The sequence below is a fragment of the Macaca nemestrina genome, chromosome 18, assembly GCF_043159975.1.
Source record: "Macaca nemestrina isolate mMacNem1 chromosome 18, mMacNem.hap1, whole genome shotgun sequence".
In the NCBI taxonomy this organism is placed as follows: Eukaryota; Metazoa; Chordata; class Mammalia; order Primates; family Cercopithecidae; genus Macaca; species Macaca nemestrina.
The window spans coordinates 73,822,922-73,836,217 of NC_092142.1; the positions used below are offsets into that span (position 1 = coordinate 73,822,922).

At 44.5% G+C, this 13,296-nt stretch overlaps 1 pseudogene; it reads right to left on the reverse strand.

Moving 5' to 3' along the window:
* Positions 1-1,063: 1,063 nt before the first annotated feature.
* On the reverse strand, positions 1,064-1,402 carry LOC139359779 (large ribosomal subunit protein eL38 pseudogene; annotated as a pseudogene).
* Positions 1,403-13,296: the final 11,894 nt, after the last annotated feature.

Consider the following 13,296-nt stretch of genomic DNA (forward strand, 5'->3'; position numbering starts at 1 on the left):
TGTTTGTTTTACTTTTTGTAGAGATGGTCTTGCTGTGTTGCCCAGGGTGGTTTCAAACTAGTGACTTCAAGCAAATGACCCTCCAGCCTCAGCCTCTGGAGTAGCTGGGACTATAGACGTGAGCCACCATGCCTGATCCCTTTTCATATTTTAGCACTGCATCACCAAAACGCCTTGCATCCCAGGAAACCTGTAATTTCCAGGCAAACTGGGACAATTGGTTATTCTACAATAGGAATGTGCTTGCCAGAATGACTTGTATATTATAATAGACTTGTAGGCAATATGGCAGGAGAGAAGAGTCTGAATGGGCAACCCAAAATGGCATCTTGAAATCCTGAAGAACATGACATCTGAGCTTTTCTTTTTCTTTGTGTTTTGTTTGTTTGTTTTGAAATGGAGTCTTGCTCTGTCGCCCAGGCTGGAGTACAGTGGCGCTATCTCGGCTCACTGCAAGCTTCGCCTCCCAGGTTCATGCCACTCTCCTGCCTCAGCCTCCCGAATAGCTGGGACTACTGGTGCCCGCCACCACAACCGGCTAATTTTTTGTATTTTTAGTAGAGGTGGGGTTTCACCGTGTTAGCCAGGATGGTCTCAATCTCCTGACCTCGTGATCCGCCCACCTCGGCCTCCCAAAGTGCTGGGATTACAGGCCTGAGCCACCGTGCCCGGCCCGACATCTGAGCTTTTCAGTATAATGTTAAGATATTGATATGGTACACTATGAAAAACAAAAACAAAAACAAAACAAAACAAAAAAAACACCTCACCATTAAGAGTGTGAACAAAGGCTGGACATGTTTGCTCATACCTGCTATTTGAGAGAATCGTTTAAGTCAAGGAGTTGGAGACCAGCCTGGACTACATGGCAAGACCCCCATCTCTAAAAAAAAAAAAAAAATTTACATTAGCCAGCCGTGGTGGCATGCATCTGTAGTCCAACTACATGGGAGGCTGAGGTGAGAGAACTGCTTGAGTCTGGGAGGTTGAGGCTGCAATGAGCTACTATCGCGCCACTGTGCTCCAGCCTGGGTGACAGAACAAAACCCTATCTCTTTTTTTTTTTTTTTTTTTTTGATTTTTAGTATTTTAATACAGTTCAAATCAGTGTGTCTGGTTCATTTCAGTTCCTTCACTGCCAAACCAGGGGGCAGGGACTGCTTCAGTTTCTCTGCCTTCTCTTTGTCAGTGATGACCAGGGTGTAAAGGTATCTGCTGCATCGAACTTTAAACTTCACATTGTCCTTATTTTTCTTGATCTTGACAGATTTGGCATCCTTTCGTCGGGCTGTGAGCAGAAAGTCCTTGATTTCCTCAATTTTCAGAGGCATGGCGACAAGGCGCGCAGGGAGCTGGCGCGGACCCGGACCCTTCTCACCTGCGTACCACTCTAGAGACACTCCACAAAACCCTATCTCTAAGAAAAATTTAGGCCGGGTGCGGTGGCTCAAGCCTGTAATCCCAGCACTTTGGGAGGCCGAGACGGGCGGATCATAAGGTCAGGAGATCGAGACCATCCTGGCTAATACGGTGAAACCCCGTCTCTACTAAAAAATACAAAAAACTAGCCGGGCGAGGTAGTGGGCGCCTGTAGTCCCAGCTACTCGGGAGGCTGAGGCAGGAGAATGGCGTAAACCCGGGAGGCGGAGCTTGCAGTGAGCTGAGATCCGGCCACTGCACTCCAGCCTGGGTGACAGCGAGATTCCGTCTCAAAAAAAAAAAAGAAAAATTTAAAATTAAAATAAAGTCATTTTATTCCTGACTAGCTACCTCATCCATTATCTTCATGTTTCTGGAATTTGTGATACAAAGAACAACGTATAGCCAATCAGTAGCTTGTTATTTTGATGTAAATTCTTAGTAAAGACCTTAGGAGCTGCCCCTTCTTTTTCTTTAGAAACCCACTTTAGGCCAGGTGCAGTGGCTCACGCCTGTAATCCCAGCACTTTGGGAGGTGGAGGTGGGCAGGTCACTTGAGGTCAGGAGTTCGAGACCAGCCTGGCCAACATGGTGAAACCCTGTCTCTACTAAAAACACAAAAATTAGCAGGGCATGCTAGCACGTGCCTGTAATCCCAGCTACTTGGGAGGCTGAGGCAGGAGAATTGGTTGAACCCGGGAGGCAGAGGTTTCAGTGAGCCGAGATCACGCCATCGCACTTCAGCCTGGGTGACGAAGTGAGACTCCATCTCAAAAAAAAAAAAAAAAAAAAGAGACCGACTGTAATTGTTGCTAACTGGAGTGTGTATTCAGGGCAACTTGAATCTATGCTCCTACATTGTTTTCTCAAGCTTGGCCCAAATAAATTCTCTGCTTATATTCATTTTGCCTCAGCTTCCCCCTTTTAGGTCAACACCAGGATATAGTAGGTGCACAATAAAAACCTGCTGAATAACGATGACATGATTGTATATTTAGAAAACACCATCGTCTCAGCCTAAAATCTCCTTAAGCTGACAAGCAACTTCACCGAAGTCTCAGGATAAAATCAATGTGCAAAAATCACAAGCATTCCTATACACCAATAACAGACAAACAGAGAGCCCAATCATGAGTGAACTCCCATTACAATTGCTTCAAAGAGAGTAAAATACCTAGGAATCCAACTTACAAGGGATGTGAAGGACCTCTTCAAGAAGAACTACAAACCACTGCTCAGCGAAATAAAAGAGGACACAAACAAATGGAAGAACATTCCATACTCATGGAGAGGAAGAATCAATATCGTGAAAATGGCCACACTGCCCAAGGTAATTTATAGATTCAATGCCATCCCCATCAAGTTACCAATGACTTTCTTCACAGAATTGGAAAAAACTACTTTAAAGTTCATATGGAACCCAAAAAGAGCCCACATTGCCAAGACAATCCTAAGCCAAAAGAACAAAGCTGGAGGCATCATGCTACCTGACTTCAAACTATACTACAAAGCTACAGTAACCAAAACAGCATGGTACTAGTACCAAAATAGAGATATAGACCAGTGGAACAGAACAGAGCCGTTGGAAATAATACCACACATCTACAACCATCTGATCTTTGACAAACCTGACAAAAACAAGAAATGGGGAAAGGATACCCTAGTTAATAAATGGTGCTGGGAAAACTGGCTAGCCATATGTAGAGAGCTGAAACTGGATCCCTTCCTTACACCTTATACAAAAATCAATTCAAGATGGATTAAAGACTTAAATGTTAGACCTAAAACCATAAAGACCCTAGAAGAAAACCTAGGCAATACCATTCAGGCTATAGGCATGGGCAAGGACTTTATAACTAAAACACCAAAAGCAATGGCAACAAAAGCCAAAATTGACAAATGGGATCTAATTAAACTGAAGAGCTTCTGCACAGCAAAAGAAACTACCATCAGAGTGAACAGGCAACCTACAGAATGGGAGAAAATTTTTACAATCTACCCATCTGACAAAGGGCTAATATCCAGAATCTACAAAAAAGCTTTAACAAATTTACAAGAAAAAATCAAATAACCCCACCAAAAAGTGGGCAAAAGATACGAACAGACACTTCTCAAAAGAAGACATTTATGCAGCCAACAGACACATGAAAAAAAGCTCATCATCACTGGCCATCAGAGAAATGCAAATCAAAACCACAATGAGATACCATCTCACACCAGTTAGAATGGCGATCATTAAAATGTCAGGAAACAACAGGTGCTGGAGAGGATATGGATAAATAGCTTTTACACTGTTGGTGGGACTGTCAACTGCTTCAACCATTGAGGACGACAGTGTGGCAATTCCTCAAGGATCTAGAACTAGAAATACCACTTGACCCAGCCATCCCATTACTGGGCATATACCCAAAGGATTATAAATCATGCTGCTATAAAGATACATGCACATGTATGTTTATTGTGGCACTATTCACAATAGCAAAGACTTGGAACCAACCCAAATGTCCATCAATGACAGACTGGATTAAGAAAATGTGGCACATATACACCATGGAATACTATGCAGCCATAAAAAACGATGAGTTCATGTCCTTTATAGGGACATGGATGAAGCTGGAAACCATCATTCTGAGCAAACTATCACAAGGACAGAAAACCACATACCGCATGTTCTCACTCATAGATGGGAATTGAACAATGAGAACACATGGACACAGACAGGGCGGGGAACATCACACACTGGGGCCTGCCAGGGAGTGGGGGGAGGGAGGAGGGGGGAGGGATAGCATTAGGATATATACCTAATGTAAATAATGAGTTAATGGGTGCAGCACACCAACATGGCACGTGTATACATAGGTAACAAACCTGCACGTTGTGCACATGTACCCTAGAACTTAAAGTAAAATAATAAATAAATAAATATCTGTTGAATAACTGACTAACAGGCCAGGTACTGTGGTTTACACCTGTAATCCCAGAACTTTTGGAAGTCAAGCAGGGAGGATTGTTTGAGGCTAGAAGTTCAAGGCCAGCCTGGGCAAAATGGTGGAACCTGGTCTTTTTTTTTTTTTTTAATAAAACATTAAAAAGAAACAAAGAAGAAGAACAAGTGGAAAAGTTGAAAAGGGCTAAGAAGAGCCCTGCTGGCCAGGTGCCATGGCTCACACCTGTAATCCCAGCACTTTGAGAACCCCAGGCCGGCTGATGACTTGAGGTCAGGAGTTCGAGATCAGCCTGGCCAACATGGAGAAACCCTATCTCTACTAAAAATACAAAAATAGCCGGGTGTGGTGGCAGGTGCCCTGTAATCCCAACTACTTGGGAAGCTGAGGCAGGAGAATCTCTTGAACCTGGGACGCAGAGGTTGCAGTGAGCCAAGATAAAGCCACTGCACTCCAGCCTGGGCAACAGAGCAAGACTTTGTCTCAAAAAAAAAAAAAAATATATATATATATATACACACACACACATACATATATATATACACAAAAATTAGCCCCGCATGGTGGCGGGCGCCTGTAATCCCAGCTACTCGGGAGGCTGAGGCAGGAGAATCACTTGAACCCAGGAGGTGGAGTTTGTAGTGAGCAGATATAGGAGATATAGGGTCACTGCACTCCAGCCTGGGCAATAGAGTGAGACTCTGTCTCAAAAAAAAAAGAGTCCTGCTTAGGCGTTTGAGTTTTACTTTGGACATAGATACAGATAGAGACACAGCTCTTCTAAAGCTCTCTGTCTGTGTATACATAGCTTGGTAATTTGCTTCCCACCAAAATGAGTGGGATCTAAGATCATCGTGCCTGAGCATTTCTGCAACCCTCCCCCACTCCCACCTCTTTAGTTCATATTTATCTAGTTCTCAAAATCTGCCTGTCATGGTTCATAGGCAAAGATAGTACTTTGGTTTTCAAGTCCTTGGTGCACTCTGTTCTTCCAATTTTTTTTTTTTCTTTTCTTAAGTAGGAAAAAGGCCCAGCATAATTTTGGGGAGAGGGAACAGGAGAACCTTTCCAATTGCCCCCTTGGGTCCTGCTTTGGAGTCTCCCACCCATATGTCATGACACTGTCATGAAATAGTGGGGACTCGGCCAGGTGCAGTGGCTCATGCCTGTAATCCCAGCACTTTGGGAGGCCAAGGCGGGTGGATTACCTGAGGTCAGGAGTTTGAGACCAGCCTGGCCAACATGGAGAAACCCCATCTCGAGTAAAAATACAAAAATAGCCAGGTGTGGTGGCAGGTGCCCTGTAATCCCAACTACTCGGGAGGCTGAGGCAGGAGAATCACTTGAACCCAGGAGGCAGAGGTTGCAGTGAGCCAAGATCGAGCCACGGCACTCCAGCCTGGGCGACGGAGTGAGACTCTGTCCCAAAAAAAAAAAAAAAAAAAAAGGAAAAGAGAAAAGAAAAAAACAAAGTGGGGACTCTGGAGCAACATTCAGAGCTCTCTGGCTGCTTCTTCATTGCTATTCACCCCTGAGATCCCCATGTAAATGTTCCTTCCATGTTGACAAAAAAAATCAAACAAAATCAAAATCAAACTTTTTGTATGTGTTTTGGAGACTGAATTTCAGGCTGGAGTGCAGTAGCAATGGTGCCATCTCGGTTTACTGCCGCCTCAACTTTCCAGGCTTAAGCAATCCTCCCTCATCTTAACTGAAACATTTCTACTGACTTCAAATCTTTAGACACAGTTGAACTCTTTTAACCAATTGCCAATCAGAAAATCTTAGAATCCACCTATGACCTGTAACCACCCCCTTCAAGATACCTTGTCTCTTTAGGCTGAACCAATGTGTACATTCCATGTGTTGGCTTATGATTTTACCTACAATTCCTGTCTCCCTAAAATGTGCAAAACCAATGTATACCCTCACCGCCTTGGGCACACTTTCTCAGGATCTCTTGAGACTGTCCCCCAGGCCATGGTCACTCATGTGGTATGCATATGGGCTCAGAATAAACCTCTTTAAATATTTTACAGATCAGCACTTTGGGAGGCCAAGGTGAGTGGATCACTTGAGCTCAATAGTTTGAGACCAGCCTGGGCAACACGGCCAAACCCAATCTCTATAAAAAATACAAAAATTAGCCAGGTGTGGTTGTATGCACCTGTGGTCCCAGCTACTCGAGAGGCTGAGGCAGGAGAATCGCTGGAACCCGGGAGGCAGAGGTTGCAATGAGCCAAGATGGTGCCGCTGCACTCCAGCCTGGGTGACAGAGCGAGACCTTGTCTCAAGAAAAAAAGTTAAGATGGGGTTTCACTACGTTGCCCAGGCTGATCTCTAACTCTTAGGCTCAAGCGATCCTCCTGCCCCCTTGGCCTCCCAAAGTATTGGGATTGCAGGTATGAGCCACCACACCTGACCTCTTAATCTGTTTTAAATCCAGGAAAGTCCCAGCTGCATTCCCTATAGATGCAAAATTTCCCCCGCAACAGAATGCTTTGAAGAGTCATTTCAAAATATGTCAAAGAAATATATTTTGGGGTAAAATACTTTTAATTTCTTCAGGGTCTACTATCTGTTATACGATGCTATACCAGTCCGGTTGGAATTTGGTATTTTATTGCCACAAAGCATCTGTTCTGTCAGTCTTATGATCTCTAGTTTTACCTTAATGCGGGTCAGTTGTGCCTAAACTCCAAAAGGTAGGGGGTAGAATGACCTTCTTTCTCATGATGGCCAGAAATTCAGTTTTTCAGGTTTCTCTGGGGTCCCCTTGGCCTGGGGGGGGTGGCCGGGGTGGTCCATTCTGTCAGTTGGGGGACTTAGGATTTTGCATCTGAATCAGAGGCTGGGGACTACTGAGGGTCCTTTGTCAAGTAGATCCCACTTTGCTGACCAGGCCACAGGGGATTTATCATGAAACCGTGTTTATTCAGTACACTTGCTAGCCAAGCCACAGGAAAGCAGGATACAGAGCAAACCCAGAAATCCAGGGCCTGGGCTGGGCTCTTATCAGCAATGAGCCATGCAATTTGAACATGATCCTTTATCTTTCTATTCTTCTGTTTGCTCTTCTGCAGAATTTGGAGCTAGCTGACTACTCAGTTCGTTTACATCTGGGAACCTTGGACCCCTGCCCTGAGCCCCAGTAATAATTTCACTGTCTTCATCAATCAACAAATATTTATGAACATGGTCCCGTGCTCAGCCTCCCGGCCATGTGTATTTGGTTACTCATTATCTTGATTTCTCTAAGCTGTCTCTTTTCAAGCAAAACAATAAAATTTAAAGAGCTCCGAGAGGTCCTAGGAGGAAGTTTCTCACTGAAAGGCATTTGTCCACCCCCAGTGGGGGTGATGGGGGTGCTGGGGACGCCCTCCAAAGCTGTGGGAAACCCTCGCCTTCCTCTGGCTTGGAGAGACAGGGAGGTGGACGGGAGTTCCCCATTACTTCTCTGGAGTAGGCCCTAACAAGCCATTTCCCCTATTTTCTGAACAGTGCAAGTCCCAGACTTTCTATAATAGAACAGATATGCATTCGCATTTGCAAAGGGCTTTGGCAGCAGCAATTTTATCAGCTCTTCCCCCTGACTGTTGTGGTAAGTGGATCAGTGGTTTATTGTGAGTAAGTACAAAACAAGATAACAGGACATTTTCTTTTCTTTTTTTTTTTTTTTTTTGGAGACAGAGTCTCGCTTTGTTGCCCAGGCTGGAGTGCAGTAGCACGATCTCAGTTTGCTGCAACCACCGCCTCCCGGGTTCAAGCGATTCTCCTGCCTCAGCCTCCCGAGTAGCTGGGATGACAGGCACCTGACACCATGCCTGGCTAATTTTTGTATTTTTACTGGAGACAGGGTTTCACCATGTTGGTCAGGCTGGTCTTAAACTCCTGTCCTCGAGCAATCCACCCGGTTCAGCCTCCCAAAGTGCTAGGATTACAGTCATGAGCCGCTGCGCCTGTTCATAACAGGGCGTTTTCTGAGAAAGGCTACCATTCGGGGTCCCACAGGGCATCTAAGCTGAGTGTAATCACATTCCAGAGGGCAGGGGCTTCACCTTTGCAGTGCAAGATCTCAGCTGTTCAGTGGTGCCAGCTATGAGAGAGGTGGACTTATAATAATTAGCACACTGGAATATAAACCTTAAGGCCAAATAATTAATTCATAAAAAGAAATACAGTTGTTAAGTAGATCTAGTCTTTTTTACCCCTTTGGAAAGTATACAAGAAAACAAAATTGTCATTTGAAGAATTCCTCAGTTGGGTGCAGTGGCTCACACCTGTAATCCCAACACTTTGAGAGGCTGAGACGGGAAGATTTCTTGAGCCCAAGAGTTCAAGACCAGTCTGGGCAACATGGCAAAACCCTGTCTCTAAAAATACAGGAAACTTAGCCAGGCATGGTGGCACGCACCTGTGGTTCCAGCTACTCAGGAGGGTGAGGTGGGAGGTTCCCTTGAGCCTGGGAGGCAGAGGTTGCAATAAGCCCAGATTGTACCACTGCGCTTCAGCCTGGGTGACAGAGTGAGACCCTGTCTCAAGAAAAAAAAAAATTCCTTGATGGGCATGTTCATTGTGAAACTTAAGAGCCCAGCTCTGCTCTTACTAGCTGTGTGACCATTAATGTGCATGTGGTATGTTTTATCTATCATCTATCAAAATTTTTTTCCTTTTATTTATTTTATTTTTGAGATCGTGGCTTTCTGCAGCCTCAATCTCCCTGGGCTCAGGCGATCTTCCCACCTCAGCCTCCCAAGTAGCTGGGACCAGAGGCATGCGCCAAAACACCTGGCTAATTGCTGTACTGTTTATCGAACAGGGTCTTGCTGTTACCCAAGCTGGTCTTGAACTCTTAGGCTCAAGTAATCTGCCTGCCTTGGCCTCCCAAAGTGCTGGGAGGCCATTCCTATTGGTGCTAATGATAGTACCAATGATGCTGGTGCTAGACAGACAGTTTCTAATGATACCGAAAAAGGCTTTCCAGCTCCCCATGCCCTTGGGATGTGGTCCACACTCCTTGCCTACTCCTGAGGACCAGATTCATCTTTGGCTCTTGCCCCTTGTATTGCAGCACTATAGCCTCTTTCAGTTCCTTGAATATACCATGTTCTCTCACATCTGGGCTGTTCCCTTTGCCTGGAACAGTATTCTCATCTCAAAACACAGTTTTTTTCCCGCCCTGCCTCCTCGCCTGGCTGATCTCCAACTCACGTTTCAGGCATCGGCTTGGAATGGTCTATTCCTGTCTCTTGCCTTTCTTTCAGCACCATGTTCTTTCTCTCTCATACCACTTAGTCATTCATTCGTTCATTAGTTCAACAATATTTACTGAGTGCCTACTACAAGTCAGGCACCATTCCAGGCTTACCTATCATACTGTACTGTTATTACCTGCTTCAGTACTTTTTTTTTTTTTAAAGACGGAGTTTCACTCTGTTGCCCAGGCAGGAGTGCAGTGGTTTGATCTCGGCTCACTGCAACCTCTGCCTCTCTGGTTCAAGCGATTCTCATGCCTCCGCCTCCCGAGTAGCTGAGATTACATGCGTGCACCACCATGCCCGGCTAATTTTTGTATTTTTAGTAGAGAGGGGTTTCACCATGTTGGCCAGGCTGGTCTCAAACTCCTGACCTCAAGTGATCCACCTGCCTCAGCCTCCCTAAATGCTGGGATTACAGGCTTAAGTCACTGCACCCCACCAATACTTATTGATCTATATGGTATGGTAGTGTGATTCAGATGCCCTAAAATTCACCCTTTTAAGTGTATAATTCAGCGGTTCTTAGTATATCTACAAGTCTGTGCAAGCATCACCATTACCCAATTCCCAAACATTTTTATCACTTCAAAAAGAAATTCATTCAATTACCAAAAAAAAAAAAGTGATTTAAAAAAACAAGACCAGGTGTAGTGGCTCATGACTGTAATCCCAGCACTTTGAAAGGCCAAGGCGGGTGGATCACTTGAGGCCAGTAGTTCGAGACCAGCCTGGCCAGCGTGGCGAAACCTCATCTTTACAAAAAAAAAAAAAAAAATTAGCCGGGTATGGTGGCACACACCTGTAATCGCAGCTACTCAGGGGGCTGAGGCGTGAGAATTGTTTGAACCCAGGAGGCAGAGGTCGCAGTGAGCTGAGATTACACCACTGCACTCCAGCCTGGGTGACAGAGTGAGACTCTGTCTCTAAATAAATAAATGAATAAAACAGAAAGACACCTACTTTGCAACCACAAAAATCAAAAATTAAAAAATTTAAAAAACAAAAAAAACCAAAAAAAACAGAAAAAGGCCGGGTGCAGTGGCTCATGTCTGTAATCCCAGCTACTCTGGGAGGCTGGGGCAAGTGGATCATGTGAGGAAGACTTGTCTCAAAAAAAAGAATTAGCGGCCAGGCACGGTGGCTCACGCCTGTAATCCCAGCACTTTGGGAGGCCAAGGTGGGCAGATCACAAGGTCAGGAGTTTGATACCAGTCTGACAAAACATGGTGAAACCCGGTCTCTACTAAAAATACGAAAATTAGCTGGGTGTGGTGGCACGCGCCTGTAATCCCAGCTACTCAGGAGGCTGAGGCATGAGAATCGCTTGAACCTGGGAGGCAGAAGTTGCAGTGAGCTGAGATTGCACCACTGCACTCCACCCTGGGTGACAACAGAGCAAGACTCCGTCTCAAAAAAAAAAAAAAAATTAGTGTCACTTGGTGGCATGTGCCTGTACAGCTACTTGGGAGGTTGAGGCAGAAGAATCACTTGAACCTGGGAGGTGGAGGTTGCAGTGAGCCAAGATCATGCCACTGTGCACCAGCTTGGGTAACGGAGCAAGACTCCATCTCAAAAAATAAATAAATAAATAAAAATAAAAAAAAAGAAAGAAACCTATTAGTAGTCATTTTCCATTCTCCCCTCCCTGAAGCCATGGCAACCACTAATCTTTCTATCTCCATGGATTTGCCTATTCTGGACATTTCATATAAGTAAAATCATACAATATATGGTCTTTTATGGCTGGCTTCCATATAGATCAATAAGTATTGATCAATATTGATCAATAAGTATTGATCAATATAGATCAATAAGTATTGATCAATATAGATCAATAAGTATTGGTGGGGTGCGGTGACTTAAGCCTGTAATGTGATTTTACAAGATTCATCCATGTTGTAGTATGAATCAGTACTTTATTCCTTTTTATGGCTGAATAATATTTCATTGTATAGATACACCACCTTTGGTTTACCTCTTTATCAACTGATGGGCATTTGGGTTGTTTCCACCTTTTGGCTCTTTTGAATAATGCTGCTATGAACATTTATGTACACATTTTTCTGTAGACATATGTTTTGCTTTCTCTCGGAACTATACCTAGGTAGGAGCGGAATTGCTGGGTCGTGTAACTCCATATTTAATCTTTTTGAGGAACTGATAGACTATTTTCCAAAGCAGCTGCACCATTTTACATTTCCACCAGCAAGGTACAAGGGTTCCAATTTTTCCACCTCTCATCAATACTTACTATTGCCCTTCTCTTTGATTATAGCCATTCAAGTGGGTGTGAAATGTTTCTTCTGAAGTTCTATGAGAACAGGGACTCCATCTGTCTGGTTCAGCACTGTATCCCAGAACCTACTACAGTGCCTGGAATTTATTACATACTAAATATTTTGTTAAATACACTAAAAAACTGTTGAGTGAATGGATAAATCAAAAGCTATTTGGATAGTTACAATGGGTATCATGTATTTATCTCTCTAGTAGGGATCTTCCAAGGGGTCTAATACCTTTTCTTTCTTTTTTTTTTGAGACGGCGTCTTGTTCTGTCACCCAGGCTGGAGTGCAGTGGCCGGATCTCAGCTCGCTGCAGCCTCCGCCTCCCGGGTTCACGCCATTCTCCTGCCTCAGCCTCCCGAGTAGCTGGGACTACAGGCGCCCGCCACCTCGCCCGGCTAGTTTTTTGTATTTTTTAGTAGAGACGGGGTTTCACCGTGTTAGCCAGGATGGTCTCGATCTCCTGACCTTGTGATCCGCCCGCCTCGGCCTCCCAAAGTGCTGGGATTACAGGCTTGAGCTACCGCGCCCGGCCATACCTTTTCTTTTGTTGTTAGTATAGTACTGAACCACTCTTCTGATACCATAGTCTTTCTTCTACAAGGAAATTGGATTAAATTTAAGCTTTCTTGTTTTTCCTCTTTAGGTATACACATACTCATATAGGCACCTACAGATAATTTATTAGATGTTGGCACATTTTGTTTCTTCCTATTTTTATTTCTCTAGCAAACAACTCTTACTTCTATAAGGCTGTTTGCTCACCTCCAGGTATTTCGTGCTTGCAAATAGCTTTCCTCCTGTTTCCAGGCTGGCCACACTGGAACAATCAATATCTGTGACAGGCTAGCCTTGCTCTTTTGGTTTTCTTTTAATATTTCTCTACACCCTGTTTTGGCCCCCCAGTTTAGAAGTATCTGGGGTCATTTAATAGGTAGAAGTCAGTTAAGCCAGGGACTGTGTGATCCTCACAGCCAGCACCTAGCACTTGATAAACAGTTGTTTAGCTGTCACAGTGGCTCATGATGTAATCCCAGCACTTTGTGAGGCTGAAGTGGGAGGACTGCTTGAGGCCAGGAGTTCCGGCCTGGGCAACATAGGGAAACTCCCATCTCTACTATATATTAATGTATGTACGTATATATATTTTTTGAGACAGTCTCTTTCTGTTGCCCAGTCTGGAGTGCAGTGATGTGATGTCAGTTCATTGTAACCTCTGCCTCCCGGGTTCGAGCCATTTTTCTGCCTCAGCTACCCAAGTACCTGGGACCATAGGCGTGAGCTACCACACCTGGCTAATGTATTTATTTTCTATTTTTAGTTTTTTAGTAGAAACAGGGTTTCACCATGTTGGCCAGGCTGGTCTCAAACTCCTGACCCCAGGTGATCCC